Source organism: Entelurus aequoreus, linkage group LG19 (genome assembly GCF_033978785.1).
Source record: "Entelurus aequoreus isolate RoL-2023_Sb linkage group LG19, RoL_Eaeq_v1.1, whole genome shotgun sequence".
Classification (NCBI taxonomy): domain Eukaryota; kingdom Metazoa; phylum Chordata; class Actinopteri; order Syngnathiformes; family Syngnathidae; genus Entelurus; species Entelurus aequoreus.
In genome coordinates, this window is record NC_084749.1 from 7154926 (window position 1) to 7173307 (window position 18382).

General features: G+C 33.4%; 1 protein-coding gene across 1 annotated transcript in view; it reads right to left on the reverse strand.

Moving 5' to 3' along the window:
• cers4a (ceramide synthase 4a) overlaps positions 1 to 18382 on the reverse strand; it is a 65284-nt gene that overhangs the window by 37248 nt on the left and 9654 nt on the right. The window lies entirely within an intron of this gene.

Genomic DNA, 18382 nt, shown 5'->3' on the forward strand with positions numbered 1-18382 from the left:
ACTCCGTGACACAGTCCATGACACCTTACATGACACAGTCCATGACACCTTACATGACACAGTCCATGACACACTCCATGACACAGTCCATGACACAGTCAATGACACAGTCACAGAATGCGGCCATGACACATTATGTTGAGCATCAGAGCAGGTAAAAAAGTGAGTCAAACAAACAAACAAACAAACAAAGTGGTATCTAAAAGCAGGAGGTGAGTCAAACAAACAAACAAAGTGGTATCTAAAAGCAGGAGGTGAGTTAAACAAACAAAGTGGTATCTAAAAGCAGTCAAACAAACAAAGTGGTATCTAAAAGCAGGAGGTGAGTTAAACAAATAAAGTGGTATCTAAAAGCAGGCGGTGAGTCAAACAAACAAAGTGGTATCTAAAAGCAGGAGGTGAGTTAAACAAACAAACAAAGTGGTATCTAAAAGCAGTCAAACAAACAAAGTAGTATCTGCGCCAGCATCACACTTGCAGCATGATGACTATCAGTCAGGTGACAGAACCTGTCATGTGCACACCAATCTTGCCTTTCACCTTGTCTTTAACTGCTGCACTCTCACACACCAGCAACTTTACCTTCTTTCACTTTCTACGTCAGAGTTGTCACAATACCAGAACGTCACTGGTCGATACTTATTTTTTTTTCAATTAAATTGTCAGCATAATTTGGTGTAAAAAAAAATCATTTCACACTGAAATCATGTAACTGAATTTTTTTGCGTTCAAATTTTTCGAACTGATTTTTTAGACTGAATATTTTTTTGACACTGAATTTTTATACACTGTTTTTTTTTTAAATTAAATTGTCAGCATAATTTGGTGTAAAAAAAAATAATTTCACTTAATTCAAATGCAAAAAAATTCCTCCATCCATTTTTCTACCGCTTGTCCCTCTCAGGAGTTGCCGGGGTGGCTGGAGCCAATTTATTTACATAAGTTCAGTGTCAAAAAAAGCTTTAGAATTTTGGGAACTGAATTTTTTTACACTATTAGAAAAGCTTTTTTTGGACACTGAAATCATGTAAATGAATTTTTTGCGTTCAAATTTTTTGAACTGATTTTTAGACTGAATATTTTTTACGCTGAATTTTTTTTACACTAAACTTATACACACTGATTTTTTTGACACTGAATTTTTATACACTGATTTTTTTTCAATTAAATTGTCAGCATAATTTGGTGTAAAAAAAATCCTTTCACTTAATTCAAATGCAAAAAAAATTCCTCCATCCATTTTTCTACCGTTTTTCTCTGCCGCATTGTTTGACAACTCATGTTCGGTGGTTGTCCTGCAATTGGATTGGATGAGAGCTGTGTGATGAAAACAACGTAGATTTAATTTGATTGGCTGTTGTACTGACAGCACACCAGCTGACACGCACCACACACGCTGATAGACACAGACGTACAAAATGAAAGATACGGAGCGCTCCCAAATAACTTTTTAAGCTTTGGGTTTTGGGGAAAGTAGCAAGTCATGTCAAGTCAAAAGCCTCAAGTCCAAGTGAAGTCACAAGTCATTGATGTTAAAGTCTAAGTCGAGTTGCAAGTCTCTTTACATTTTGTCAAGTCGAGTCTAAAGTCATCAAATTCATGACTCGAGTCTGACTCGAGTCCAAGTCATGTGACTCGAGTCCACACCTCTGCCGCTTGTCCCTCTCAGGGGCTGCGGGGATGGCTGGAGCCAATTAATTTACATAAGTTCAGTGTCAAAAAAAGCTTTAGAATTTTGGGAACTGAATTTTTTTACATTACAAAAGCTTTTTTTGTACACTGAAATCATGTAACTGAATTTTTTGCGTTCAAATTTTTTGAACTGATTTTTTAGACTGAATATTTTTTACACTGAATTTTTTTACAGTGAACTTTTATACACTGATTTTTTTGACACTGAATTTTTTTCAATTAAATTGTCAGCATAATTTGGTGTAAAAAAAAAATCCTTTCACTTAATTCAAATGCAAAAAAATTCCTCCATCCATTTTCTACCGCTTGTCCCTCTCAGGAGTTGTTGGGGTGGCTGGAGCCAATTAATTTACATAAGTTCAGTGTCAAAAAAAGCTTTAGGATTTTGTGAACTGAATTGTTTTACACTATTACAAAAGCTTTTTTTGGACACTGAAATCATGTAGCTGAAATTTTTTGCGTTCAAATTTTTCGAACTGATTTTTTAGACTGAATATTTTTTTGACACTGAATTTTTATACACTCTTTTTTTTCAATTAAATTGTCAGCATAATTTGGTGTAAAAAAAAATCATTTCACTTAATTCAAATGCAAAAAAATTCCTCCATCCATTTTTCTACTGCTTGTCCCTCTCAGGAGTTGCCGGGGTGGCTGGAACCAATTAATTTACATAAGTTCAGTGTCAAAAAAAGCTTTAGAATTTTGGGAACTGATTTTTTCTACACTATTACAAAAGCTTTTTTTGGACACTGAAATCATGTAAATGAATTTTTTGCGTTCAAATTTTTTGAACTGATTTTTTAGACTGAATATTTTTTACGCTGAATTTTTTTTACACTGAACTTTTATACACTGATTTTTTTTTCAATTAAATTGTCAGCATAATTTGGTGTAAAAAAAAATCTTTTCACTTAATTCAAATGCAAAAAAATTCCTCCATCCATTTTTCTACTGCTTGTCCCTCTCAGGAGTTGCCGGGGTGGCTGGAACCAATTAATTTACATAAGTTCAGTGTCAAAAAAAGCTTTAGAATTTTGGGAACTGATTTTTTTTACACTATTACAAAAGCTTTTTTTGGACACTGAAATCATGTAAATGAATTTTTTGCGTTCAAATTTTTTGAACTGATTTTTTAGACTGAATATTTTTTACGCTGAATTTTTTTTACACTGAACTTTTATACACTGATTTTTTTTCAATTAAATTGTCAGCATAATTTGGTGTAAAAAAAAATCTTTTCACTTAATTCAAATGCAAAAAAATTCCTCCATCCATTTTTCTACCGCTTGTCCCTCTCAGGAGTTGCCGGGGTGGCTGGAGCCAATTAATTTACATAAGTTCAGTGTCAAAAAAAGCTTTAGAATTGTGGGAACTGAATTTTTTGACACTATTACAAAAGCTTTTTTTGTACACTGAAATCATGTAACTGAATTTTTTGCGTTCAAATTTTTTGAACTGATTTTTTAGACTGAATTTTTTTTACACTGAACTTTTATACATTGATTTTTTTGACACTGAATTTTTATACACTGATTTTTTTTTCAATTAAATTGTCAGCATAATTTGGTGTAAAAAAAAATCCTTTCCCTTAATTCAAATGCAAAAAAAATTCCTCCATCCATTTTTCTACCGCTTGTCCCTCTCAGGAGTTGCCGGGGTGGCTGGAGCCAATTAATTTACATAAGTTCAGTGTCAAAAAAAGCTTTAGAATTTTGGGAACTGAATTTTTTGACACTATTACAAAAGCTTTTTTTGTACACTGAAATCATGTAACTGAATTTTTTGCGTTCAAATTTTTTGAACTGATTTTTTAGACTGAATATTTTTTACACTGAACTTTTACACACTCATTTTTTTGACACTGAATTTTTATACAATGATTTTTTTTTCAATTAAATTATCAGCATAATTTGGTGTAAAAAAAATCCTTTCACTTAATTCAAATGCAAAAAAAATTCCTCCATCCATTTTTCTACCGCTTGTCCCTCTCAGGAGTTGCCGGGGTGGCTGGAGCCATTTAATTTACATAAGTTCAGTGTCAAAAAAAGCTTTAGAATTTTGGGAACTGAATTTTTTGACACTATTACAAAAGCTTTTTTTGGACACTGAAATCATGTAACTGAATTTTTTGCGTTTACATTTTTTGAACTGATTTTTTAGACTGAATATTTTTTACACTGAATTTTTTTTACACTGAACTTTTATACACTGATTTTTTTGACACTGAATTTTTATACACTGATTTTTTTTCAATTAAATTGTCAGCTTAATTTGGTGTAAAAAAAAAATCCTTTCACTTAATTCAAATGCAAAAAAATTCCTCCATCCATTTTTCTACCGCTTTTCCCTCTCAGGAGCCAATTAATTTACATAAGTTCAGTGTCAAAAAAAGCTTTAGAATTTTGGGAACTGAATTTTTTTACACTATTACAAAAGCTTTTTTTGGACACTGAAATCATGTAACTGAATTTTTTGCGTTCAAATTTTTTGCGTTCAAATTTTTTGAACTGATTTTTTAGACTCATTATTTTTTACACTGAATTTTTTTTACACTGAACTTTTATACACTGATTTTTTTTGACACTGAATTTTTATACACTAATTTTTTTTCAATTAAATTGTCAGCATAATTTGGTGTAAAAAAAAATCCTTTCACTTAATTCAAATGCAAAAAAAATCCTCCATCCATTTTTCTACCGCTTGTCCCTCTCAGGGGGTGCGGGGGTGGCTGGAGCCAATTAATTTACATAAGTTCAGTGTCAAAAAAAGCTTTAGATATGCCGATATGGGCATCTACATCAACTATATGATTTGCCTGAGAAGCTGGACAGGACATAAAAAAAAAGAAAAGAAAACAATTAAAAAAAAGCTTTAGAATTTTGGGAACTGAATTTTTTGACACTATTACAACAGCTTTTTTTGGACACTGAAATCATGTAACTGAATTTTTTGCGTTCAAATTTTTTGCGTTCAAATTTTTTGAACTGATTTTTTAATAAGTGTTTGATGAGCAACCTTCTCAGTCTTTTTTGCCACTTGTGCCAGCTTTTTTGAAACATGTTGCAGGCATCAAATTCCGAATGAGCTAAACTTTGCAAAAAATTTCAAAGTTTACCAGTTGGAATGTTAAAGGCCTACTGAAAGCCACTACTAGCGACCACGCAGTCTGATAGTTTATATATCAATGATGAAATCTTAACATTGCAACACATGCCAATACGGCCGGGTTAACTTATAAAGTGACATTTTAAATTTCCCGGGAAACGTCTCGGTATGATGACGTATGCGCGTGACGTAGTCAGTTAAACGGAAGTATTGGTACCCCGTAGAATCCTATACAAAAAGCTCTGTTTTCATTTCATAATTCCACAGTATTCTGGACATCTTTTGCAATTTGTTTAATGAACAATGAAGACCGCAAAGAAGAAAGTTGTAGGTGGGATCGGTGTATTAGCGGCGGACTACAGCAACACAACCGGAGGACTTTGTTGGAGAGCAGACGCGCTAGCCGGTGACCTCACCTTGACTTCCTACGTCTCCGGGCCGCCAACCGCATCTGTGATCGGGTGAAGTCCTTCGTCGCACCGTCGATCGCTGGAACGCAGGTGAGCACGGGTGTTGATGAGCAGATGAGGGCTGGCCGGCGTAGGTGGAGAGCTAATGTTTTTAGCATAGCTCTGTGAGGTCCGGTTGCTAAGTTAGCTTCATTGGCGTCGTTAGCAACAGCATTGTTAACCTTCGCCAGCCTGGAAAGCATTAACCGTGTATTTACATGTCCACGGTTTAATAGTATTGTTGATTTTCTATCTATCCTTCCAGTCAGGGGTTTATTTATTTTGTTTCTATATGCAGTTAAAGCAGGATGCTATCACGTTAGCTTGTAGCTAAAGTGTTTCACCGATGTATTGTCGTGGAGATAAAAGGCACTGAATGTCCATTTTGCGTTCTCGACTCTCATTTTGAAGAGGATATAAAATCAGAGGTGGTTTAAAATACAAATCCGTGATCCACAATAGAAAAAGGAGAGAGTGTGGAATCCAATGAGTCAGCTTGTACCTAAGTTACGGTCAGAGCGAAAAAAGATACAGGTATGTCTTGAACTGCACTCTAACGTTCCTCATCCACGAATCTTTCATCCTCGCTCAAATTAATGGGGTAATCGTCGCTTTCTCCGTCCGAATCGCTCTCACTTCTGGCCGCCATCACTGTAAAAAATAGGGAACTTTGTGGAAATGTTCAACTGACTACGTCACGCTACTTCCGGTAGAGGCAAGGCTTTTTTTTGTCAGACACCAAAAGTTGCGATCTTTATCGTCGTTGTTCTCTACTAAATCCTTTCAGCAAAAATATGGCAATATCGCGAAATGATCAAGTATGACACATAGAATAGATCTGCTATCCCCGTTTAAATAAAAAAAATTCATTTCAGTAGGCCTTTAAAGATCTTGTCTTTGCAGTCTATTCAATTGAATATAAGTTGACAAGGATTTGTTGTATTCTCTTTTTATTGACCATTTACACAACGTGACAACTTCACTGCTTTCGGTTCGTGTGTGTTTACGTGTTTCATTGTTTATATTAACACAGCCAGTTTCCTTGTATGACTCGACAACCCGCCGAGCTCGTTTCTAATCTTGAAGACACATTCTCCGTCCTCGGCGCCACTTATGGAAAGTGAAAGCATCACAAACTGGGGATTATTTTCACATGACAAGAGTGTCACGTCTGACTGAGGCTTCATGAAAAGCTCGGGGAAGGTTTTGTCGACTGACGCGCAAGCTAATTATTTCAGCTCCCGGTCGAAATAAACAAACGCCAACGCCCCCGTCTTGTCTGGGTGTGCCAGCAGGGGGGGGTGTAATTGGCACATCTGGGGGTTTACAATGCAGAACAGCATTGCAGAAGAACACAATCACAACTTTTATTGGCCTCTGGAGGCACACGCCTTCTTGTACGTACTGTGCACTCGTAGACTTTTATAGGACAAACATGCAGTCAGCAGCTAAAAGTGTTTACTCATGATGTACACACACACACACACACACACACACACACACACACACACACACACACACACACACACACACACACACACACACACACACGTATTTGTTACCTTCTTGAGACCTGTGAAAAATGCCTCCCTCTTTAGGACCAGCCTTTCTAGATATATAAAGATGTGTATTTACAACATTAATAATATATACATACTATGCACATATAAAAAAGCTTGTTGTGAAAAATGAGTTGGAATTTCACCAGAAAAAAGTCACAATTACTCAAGAAAAACTTAGAATTTTGGCGTTTTTATAATAAAAGTCGTAATTTTACTCAACGCAAGTCAAAATGTGTGCAATATTATGATAAAAGTTGGAATTTTACTCAATAACAGTCGCAATTTTACAAGAGAAGCTGAAAATGTTGGGAATTATACGAAAAGGGTTGTAATTTTACTCGCAAAAGTCACAATTTAATAAGAAAACTTAAAAAGTTTGGCAATGTTATAATAATAATCGGAATTTTACTTGGCAAAATTTTGACAAAATTCATCATTTTACTCAAAAAATGTCACTATTTTACAAGAACAACAACAAAACGGCCAGTATTGTGATACAAGTCAGAATTGTATATGACGAATGTCAGCATTTTGCATTAAAAAGTAATAATTTTACATAAAAAAGTCATAATTTTAGAAGAAAATAATTGCAATATTACAGAAACAAAAAGAATATGAGAAATTGTTCCCAATTTTATAAGAAAAAAGTCGACACATTTTGAGTAAAAGACTGATTTTAGTTATTTAATTTTTTCTTTGTTTGTAATTGGTTTTTAATTATTATTTACTTCAACTTATTACAGTATGTCTCTATATACATATTTATTACATTTTTTAATAAAAGTCGTAATTTTACTCAAGGCAAGTCGAAATTTTACAAGAAAAACTGAACATTTGTGCAATATTATGATAAAAGTTGGAATTTTACTCAATAACAGTCGCAATTTTACAAGAGAAGCTTAAAATGTTGGGAATTTTATGAAAAGAGTCGTGATTTTACTCGACAAAAGTCACAATTTAATAAGAAAACTTTGCCATTTTGGCAATATTATAATAATAATCGGAATTTTACTTGGCAAAATTATGACAAAAGTCAGCATTTTACTCAAAAAATGTCACTATTTTACAAGAACAACAACAAAATGGCCAGTATTGTGATACAAGTCAGAATTTTATATGACAAATGTCACCATTTTGCATTAAAAAGTCATAATTTTACATAAAAAAGTCACAATTTTAGAAGAAAATAATAGCAATATTACGGAAACAAAAAGAATATGAGAAATTGTTTCCAATTTTATGAGAAAAAAGTCGACACATTTTGAGTTAAAGACTGCTTTTAGTTATTTAATTTTTTCTTTGTTTGTAATTGGTTTTTAATCTTCATTATTTACTTCAACTTATTACAGTATGTCTCTATATACGTATTTATTACATTTTTTAATAAAAGTCGTAATTTTGCTCAAGGCAAGTCGAAATTTTACAAGAAAAACTGAACATTTGTGCAATATTATGATAAAAGTTGGAATTTTACTCAATAACAGTCGCAATTTTACAAGAGAAGCTTAAAATGTTGGGAATTTTATGAAAAGAGTTGTAATTTTACTCGCAAAAGTCACAATTTAATAAGAAAACTTAAAAAATTTGGCAATGTTATAATAATAATCGGAATTTTACTTGGCAACATTTTGACAAAATTCATAATTTTACTCAAAAAATGTCACTATTTTACAAGAACAACAACAAAATGGGCAGTATTGTGATAAAAGTCAGAATTTTATATGACAAATGTCACCATTTTGCATTAAAAAGTAATAATTTTACATAAAAAAGTCATAATTTTAGAAGAAAATAATTGCAATATTATAGAAACAAAAAGAATATGAGAAATTGTTTCCAATTTTATGAGAAAAAAGTCGACACATTTTGAGTTAAAGACTGCTTTTAGTTATTTAATTTTTTCTTTGTTTGTAATTGGTTTTTAATCTTCATTATTTACTTCAACTTATTACAGTATGTCTCTATATACATATTTATTACATTTTTTAATAAAAGTCGTAATTTTACTCAAGGCAAGTCGAAATTTTACAAGAAAAACTGAACATTTGTGCAATATTATGATAAAAGTTGGAATTTTACTCAATAACAGTCGCAATTTTACAAGAGGAGCTTAAAATGTTGGGAATTTTATGAAAAGAGTTGTAATTTTACTCGCAAAAGTCACAATTTAATAAGAAAACTTAAAAAATTTGGCAATGTTATAATAATAATCGGAATTTTACTTGGCAACATTTTGACAAAATTCATAATTTTACTCAAAAAATGTCACTATTTTACAAGAACAACAACAAAATGGGCAGTATTGTGATACAAGTCAGAATTTTATATGACAAATGTCACCATTTTGCATTAAAAAGTAATAATTTTACATTAAAAAGTCATAATTTTAGAAGAAAATAATTGCAATATTACAGAAACAAAAAGAATATGAGAAATTGTTCCCAATTTTATAAGAAAAAAGTAAAAGACTGCTTTTAGTTATTTAATTTTTGTTTGTAATTGGTTTTTAATCTTCATTATTTACTTCAACTTATTACAGTATGTCTCTATATACATATTTATATCATTTTTTAATAAAAGTCGTAATTTTACTCAACGCAAGTCGAAATTTTACAAGAAAAACTGAACATTTGTGCAATATTATGATAAAAGTTGGAATTTTACTCAATAACAGTCGCAATTTTACAAGAAAAGCTTAAAATGTTGGGAATTATATGAAAAGAGTCGTAATTTTACTCGCAAAAGTCACAATTTAATAAGAAAACTTTAAAAATTTGGCAATGTTATAATAATAATCGGAATTTTACTTGGCCAAATTTTGACAAAATTCATAATTTTACTCAAAAAAATGTCACTATTTTACAAGAACAACAACAAAACGGCCAGTATTGTGATACAAGGCAGAATTTTATATGACAAATGTCAGCATTTTGCATTAAAAAGTCATAATTTTACATAAAAAAGTCATAATTTTAGAAGAAAATAATTGCAATATTACAGAAACAAAAAGAATATGAGAAATTGTTCCCAATTTTATGAGAAAAAAGTCGACACATTTTGAGTTAAAGACTGCTTTTAGTTATTTAATTTTTTCTTTGTTTGTAATTGGTTTTTAATCTTCATTATTTACTTCAACTTATTACAGTATGTCTCTATATACATATTTATTACATTTTTTAATAAAAGTCGTAATTTTACTCAAGGCAAGTCGAAATTTTACAAGAAAAACTGAACATTTGTGCAATATTATGATAAAAGTTGGAATTTTACTCAATAACAGTCGCAATTTTACAAGAGAAGCTTAAAATTTTGGCAATTTTATGAAAAGAGTCGTGATTTTACTCGACAAAAGTCACAATTTAATAAGAAAACTTTGGCATTTTGGCAATATTATAATAATAATCGGAATTTTACTTGGCAAAATTATGACAAAAGTCAGCATTTTACTCAAAAAATTTCACTATTTTACAAGAACAACAAAAAAATGGCCAGTATTGTGATACAAGTCAGAATTTTATATGACAAATGTCACCATTTTGCATTAAAAAGTAATAATTCCACATAAAAAAGTCATAATTTTAGAAGAAAATAATTGCAATATTACAGAAACAAAAAGAATATGAGAAATTGTTCCCAATTTTATGAGAAAAAAGTCGACACATTTTAAGTAAAAGACTGATTTTAGTTATTTAATTTTTTTTGTGTTTGTAATTGGTTTTTAATCTTCATTATTTACTTCAACTTATTACAGTATGTCTCTATATACGTATTTATTACATTTTTTAATAAAAGTCGTAATTTTACTCAACGCAAGTCAAAATTTTACAAGAAAAACTGAACATTTGTGCAATATTATAATAAAAGTTGGAATTTTACTCAATAACAGTCGCAGTTTTACAAGAAAAGCTTAACATTTTGGCAATTTTATGAAAAGAGTCGTACTTTTTTTCGACAAAAGTCACAATTTTATAAGAAAACTTAAAAATGTTGGCAATGTTATAATAATAATCGGAATTTTACTTGGCAAAATGATGACAAATGTCATGATTTTACTCAAAAAATTTCACTATTTTACAAGAACAAGAAAAAAAAGGGTTATATTGTGATAAAAGTCAGAATTTTATATGACAAATGTCAGCATTTTGCATTAAAAAGTAATAATTCCACATAAAAAAGTCATAATTTTAGGAGAAAATATTGCAATATTACAGAAACAGAAAGAATATCAGAAATTGTTCCCAATTTTATAAGAAAAAAGTCGACACATTGTGAGAAAAACACTGCTTTTAGTTAATTTTTTTTTGTAATTGTTTTTTAAACTTCATTATTTACTTAAGTTATTACAGTATGTCTCTATATACATATTTATTAAATTTTTTAAATTAATTTTGGCCAAAGGGGGCGCATTCCAATTTCTTACACACACTTGTTATTTCATATGTTGACCAGAGGGGGAGCACTTTTAAAAATCCCTTTTTTTGGGACCACCCTCATTTTGATAGATGTCACCACAAATGAGACATTGTCTATTAGATGCAATGTTATTGATTGATGTCATCACTTGTTCACACCTCCTCATATGGAAGACACTTTTCCTTCTTCACGTCTCAAGAAGGCTAGAAATACAAGAACACACACACACACTGATAACGCAGCAAACCAGCCAGCACGACAAACACACGTCGGAGGAACTCGACACCGCAATAATTACATCATAAATTCCCCTGCACAAGCTCATGAAATCCAATACTCATTCACACTCATTCACACAAAAGGGTTGTTTCTTTCTGTTATTAATATTCTGCTTCCTACATTATATATCAATATATATCAATACAGTCTGCAAGGGATACAGTCCGTAAGCACACATGATTGTGCGTGCTGCTGCTCCACTAATAGTACTAACCTTTAACACTTCATTTTACAAATTTTCATTAATTACTAGTTTCTATGTAACTGTTTTTATATTGTTTTACTTTCTTTTTTATCCAAGAAAATGTTTTAAATTTATTTATCTTATTTTATTTGATTCATTTTTTTAAAAAGTACCTTATCTTCATCATAAATGGTTGTCCAAATTAGGCATAATAATGTGTTAATTCCACGACTGTATATATCGGTTGATATCGGTATCGGTTGATATCGGTATCTGTAATTAAAAAGTTGGACAATATCGGCATATCGGATATCGGCAAAAAGCCATTATCAGACATCCCTAGTTTCTAATATAAATACATTTAATAAAGTCAAATACAAATAAGGCAACAAGAGAAGTATCCTACACTTCTCTTTTGTAAAGTAAATCTAAACAGCCGATACGGGCATCTACATCAACTATATGATTTGCCTGAGAAGCTGGAGAGGACAAAAAAAAAAAAAAAAAAAAAATATTTTTATTTTATTTTATTTGTGGCGGGCCGCCACAAATACATGAATGTGTGGGAAAAACTGGTTTTGTTGTTAGTTTTTTAAATGTATTTATTTGACAGGGACAGTACATTTAAACATGGCTGATGTCAAAGTACATAAGACTTCTAGCCACAGGCTTAATTTGCAACCCTCGTCCCCGGTTAGGCTTCTAAAGAAGAGTTGAGAAAAGTGAAAAACACATACAAAAAGATTGACTAGTAGAAAATAAAAATATATTTAAAAAAAAAAAATGGCCCCATTTGTCCATTGCTACACCCAGTTCTTGTGCTCACACTTCTGATTTTTCCTTAAGCCACTTTTCAGCTCTCTATTTCGCCCACAAAACCCTCTCAATAACCATCCAAAACCCGCCAACAATACTCATTATAGACGAATATTAAAGGCCTACTGAAAGCCACTACTACCGACCACGCAGTCTGATAGTTTATATATCAATGATGAAATCTTAACATTATAACACATGCCAATACGGCCGGGTTAACTTATAAAGTGACATTTTAAATTTGCCGCTAAACTTCCGGTTCGAAACGCCTCTGAGGATGACGTATGCGCGTGACGTAGCCCGGCGAACACGGGTATGCCTTCCACATTGAAGCCAATACGAAAAAGCTCTGTTTTCATTTCATAATTCCACAGTATTCTGGACATCTGTGTTCGTGAATCTGTTTCAATCATGTTCATTGCATTATGGAGAAGGAAGCTGAGCAAGCAAAGAAGAAAGTTGTCGGTGCGAAATGGACGTATTTTTCGAACGTAGTCAGCCACAACAGTACACAGCCGGCGCTTCTTTGTTTACATTCCCGAAAGATGCAGTCAAGATGGAAGAACTCGGATAACAGAGACTCTAACCAGGAGGACTTTTGACTTCGATACACAGACGCCTGTAGAGAACTGGGACAACACAGACTCTTACCAGGATTACTTTGATTTGGATGACAAAGACGCAGACGTGCTACTGTGAGTATGCAGCTTTGGCTTCTAAACATTTGATCGCTTGACCGTATGTGCGCAACTTTTTTTTGCGTATGTACGTAACTTTTTTAAAATATATAAGCTTTATGAACCTTGGGTTAGGTGAACGGTCTTTTGGGCTGAGTGATTGTGTGTGTTGATCAGGTGTTTGAATTGTATTGGCGTGTTCTATGGAGCTAGGAGCTAGCATAGGAGCTAGGAGCTAGCATAACACGTACCGTACCGTACGTGCGCGTCACGTACGTAACTTTTTAAAAATATATAAGCTTTATGAACCTTGGGTTAGGTGAACGGTCTTTTGGGCTGAGTGATTGTGTGTGTTGATCAGGTGTTTGAATTGTATTGGCGTGTTCTATGGAGCTAGGAGCTAGCAGAGGAGCTAGGAGCTAGCGTAACAAACACGCAGGTGTTTTTATGCAGGATTAATTTATGGCATATTAAATATAAGCCTGGTTGTGTTGTGGCTAATAGAGTATATATATGTCTTGTGTTTATTTACTGTTGTAGTCATTCCCAGCTGAATATCAGGTCACCCCCGGCTCTCACAGCATCTTCCCTATCTGAATAGCTTCAACTCCCCACTAGTCCTTCACTTGCACTTTACTCATCCACAAATCTTTCTTCATCCTCGCTCAAATTAATGGGGAAATCGTCGCTTTCTCGGTCCGAATCTCTCTCACTTCATGCGGCCATCATTGTAAACAATAGGGAACTTTGCGTATATGTTCAACTGACTACGTCACGCTACTTCCGGTAGGGGCAAGCCTTTTTTTTATCAGATACCAAAAGTTGCGATCTTTATCGTCGTTGTTCTCTACTAAATCCTTTCAGCAAAAATATGGCAATATCGCGAAATGATCAAGTATGACACATAGAATAGATCTGCTATCCCCGTTTAAATAAATAAATTTAATTTCAGTAGGCCTTTAACCTAATATTAGCGGTGTTGTTATTATAAGCGCTAACGCAGACAGACTATTTTTAGCGGCGGATTGATAACTTTGACGAGCGTCTCGGCTCGTCAAAGTTATACTAGATTATGAATCCTGCCTCTCATCTGGATAATAGGAGGACCTAGTCTTGAATCCAGAAGTTGTTCATCTGTGACATTCAACGTATACCCGGAGATGGAGACAAACACACACAACCGAAAACATGGCTAGCTCGCTAGCGGCTAACGTCCATCCACATTTTCTTAGCTACTTCCAAATCACTAATCCTCGCCTCCACGGCGACAAGTAAAGTAAGTTTCTTAAAAGTATCATTATCACTGGAGGAGGAGGAATAGCTAAACATGCTTCACTACACACCGTAGGAGGATACAATAGCTCACCGCCAACAAAAGTTAGCGCTCCTCAATGTAAACAAACGCCACGGGTGGATCCACTGTAATGATACCAAGTACAATAGCGTATTTAGTCGATACTACTATGATTACATCAATTTTTTTTACGTCCCTGGACACATGAGGACTTTGAAACGACTAATGTATGATCCTGTAACTACTTGGTATCGGATTGATACCTAAATGTGTGGTATCATCCAAAACTAATGTAAAGTATCAAACAAGAGAAGAATAAGTGATTATTACATTTTACAGAAGTGTAGATAGAACATGTTGAAACAGAAAATAAGCAGATATTAACAGTAAATGAACAAGTGGATTAATGATTCAGTTTTACAGCTTGTCCTTTTTAATTTTGACAAAATAATAGAATGGAAGTGACACAATTTGACTAATTAGGAGCCTTTGTTTGCTTACGTACTACTAAAAGACAAGTTGTCTATTTTATTTAATGACAAAAATGTTATTTGATTGCAATAATAAACATATGTTTAATGTACCGTAATATGTTTTTGTTAAAATAAAGCCAATAGTGAAAGTTTTTGTGGTCCCCTTTATTTAGAAAAGTGTCGAAAAGTATAAAAAAATATCAAAGTACATTTTGGTACCGGTACCAAAAAATTGGTATCGTGACAACCCGACATATCACAATACTGTATCGTATCGTTACTCGTGTACGGTGATACGCGTTGAACGTTCAAGGCGACAACCGTCATTTTTACGGTAAAACTCTGGCGACTGAATTGCCCGGATTTTTTGTTTTTTTACAGTCGTTTTTACCTGCAAATTCAAAAAGATACCACTGGCATTTTTTTTATTCGTGCAACCGAAGTGCCATTTTTTTTTTTTTTTTTTTTTTTTTTACCGTAACATGTACTCTTTCTCTTACTGTGCATTACTGTAAATGGTGAAACCACACCACTGTCATTTTTACAGCACAATTCTGGCAAACGGGCTGCCAGTTTTTCTTTCTTTCATTTTTACAAAGTACACGGCTATTACTGCCATGTAAAAAGTGGATAATATAACACACCGTTAAAAACAACACCCGTAGATTTTACAGTCAAAAACTGGCAGCTCAGTCAACAGAATTTTAACGCCAAAACAGTAGTAGTGTTTTTCAATTTACAGTAATATGCTTGCCCGTACGTGCGTGTCGATATGTGCATGTGACGTACGTAACTTTGGGGAAATATATGTTTCTTGCCGACTCTGAGGGCGGCCGGGGTGTCGTCAAAAGCGTAAAACGCCCGCCGCCGCATCGAAGTTAGCTTCTATTTTTTTAGCTTCGCCAAGCCGAAAAATATTAACCGTGTATTTACATGTTCATGGTTTAATAGTATTGTTGATCTTCTGTCTATCCTTCCAGTCAGGGTTTTTTTTCATTTAGTTTCTATCTGCATTTGAGACTGATGCTATCACGTTGGCTACGTAGCTAGGTTAGCTTCTATTTTTTTAGCTTCGCCAAGCTGAAAAATATTAACCGTGTATTTACATGTCCATGGTTTAATAGTATTGTTGATCTTCTGTCTATCCTTCCAGTCAGGGTTTTTTTTCATTTAGTTTCTATCTGCATTTGAGACTGATGCTATCACGTTGGCTACGTAGCTAGGTTAGCTTCTATTTTTTTAGCTTCGCCAAGCCGAAAAATATTAACCGTGTATTTACATGTTCATGGTTTAATAGTATTGTTGATCTTCTGTCTATCCTTCCAGTCAGGGTTTTTTTTCATTTAGTTTCTATCTGCATTTGAGACTGATGCTATCACGTTGGCTACGTAGCTAGGTTAGCTTCTATTTTTTTTAGCTTCGCCAAGCCGAAAAATATTAACCGTGTATTTACATGTTCATGGTTTAATAGTATTGTTGATCTTCTGTCTATCCTTCCAGTCAGGGTTTTTTTTTCATTTAGTTTCTATCTGCATTTGAGACTGATGCTATCACGTTGGCTACGTAGCTAGGTTAGCTTCTATTCTTTTAGCTTCGCCAAGCCGAAAAATATTAACCGTGTATTTACATGTTCAGTCACTGTGAATGTCCATTTCGCGTTCTCGACTCTCATTTTCAAGAGGATATAGTATCTGAGGTGGTTTAAAATACAAATCCGTGATCCACAACAGAAAAAGGAGAGAGTGTGGAATCCAATGAGCCAGCTTGTACCTAAGTTACGGTCAGAGCGAAAAAAGATACGTCCATCACTGCCTCTCAAGTCCTTCACTGTAACGTTCCTCATCTACGAATCTTTCATCCTCGCTCAAATTAATGGGGTAATCGTCGCTTTCTCGGTCCGAATCGCTCTCGCTCCATTGTAAACAAAGGAAAATTGTGAGGAATCCTAGCTCCGGTGACGTCACGCTACTTCCGGTACAGGCAAGGCTTTTTTTTATCAGCGAGCAAAAGTTGCGAACTTTATCGTCAATTTTCTCTACTAAATCCTTTCAGCAAAAATATGGCAATATCGCGAAATGATCAAGTATGACACATAGAATGGATCTGCTATTCCCGTTTAAATAAAAAAAAATCATTTCAGTAGGCCTTTAAAAAGGCAACATTTAATTAATAAATCAGGGTTCAAATGATGAATGTTTTCATAAACATAAAAATTACTCATTTTGTCGTCAAGTTTTTCCCCCCGAAGGTCTTTTCTTTCAAACGGTCGCCTTTTATCAAACACGTCCTCATCAGTCTTGTGGCTTTACGTTTGCTGCGGTCGCCGCTAATAACACTAGATCTCGGCTTGTAAACGCAGGCAGCTTCGTACTGCTCCCACAAATCTTCACAATGGTACATTTTAAAGTGACTCATCAGTTTTGCTGTGTTGAAATTTGTGAATTTTGACTATGACTATAGTTGTTTGATTATTTTACTCACATTTTGGCTACTTTATGAATATAAATTTGTTGGCACTAATTTGTAATTTTTTTAATTTTTTTATTTAGACAAAAACATGTTTGGAAAGTATGATAATATACTGTAATATGTGTTGCAATATTGGATACTATTAACGTTTCAAGCAATTTCAAGCGGTACATATATTTCGTCTGTCAAAATGAAAAAAAAAATATTACATTTAATTAGAAAATATGAAGTACTTTATTGACACATATCATTTCCAGGTGTTTGCGGGCCAGATAAAATGATGTCGCGGGCCACATCTGGCCCCCGGGCCTTGAGTTTGACACATGTGATATAATGTATATGTATATATATACAGTATATATGTATGTAAATATGTATATAATAATTAGGGATGTCCGATAATGGCTTTTTGCCGATATCCGATATGCCGATATTGTCCAACTCTTTAATTACGGATACCGATATCAACCGATACCGATATCAACCGATACATACAGTTGTGGAATTAACACATTATTATGCCTAATTTGGACAACCAGGTATGGTGAAGATAAGGTACTTTTTTAAAAAAATGAATCAAATAAAATAAGATAAATAAATTAAAAACATTTTCTTGAATAAAAAAGAAAGTAAAACAATATAAAAACAGTTACATAGAAACTAGTAATTAATGAAAATTTGTAAAATTAACTGTTAAAGGTTAGTACTATTAGTGGAGCAGCAGCACGCACAATCATGTGTGCTTACGGACTGTATCCCTTGCAGACTGTATTGATATATATTGATATATAATGTAGCAACCAGAATATTGATAACAGAAAGAAATGGGGGGAAGGAGGTTTTTTGGGTTGGTGCACTAATTGTAAGTGTATCTTGTGTTTTTTATGTGGATTTAATAAAAAAAATAAAAAAACAAACAAACAAAAAAAAAAACGATACTGATAATAAAAAAAACGATACCGATAATTT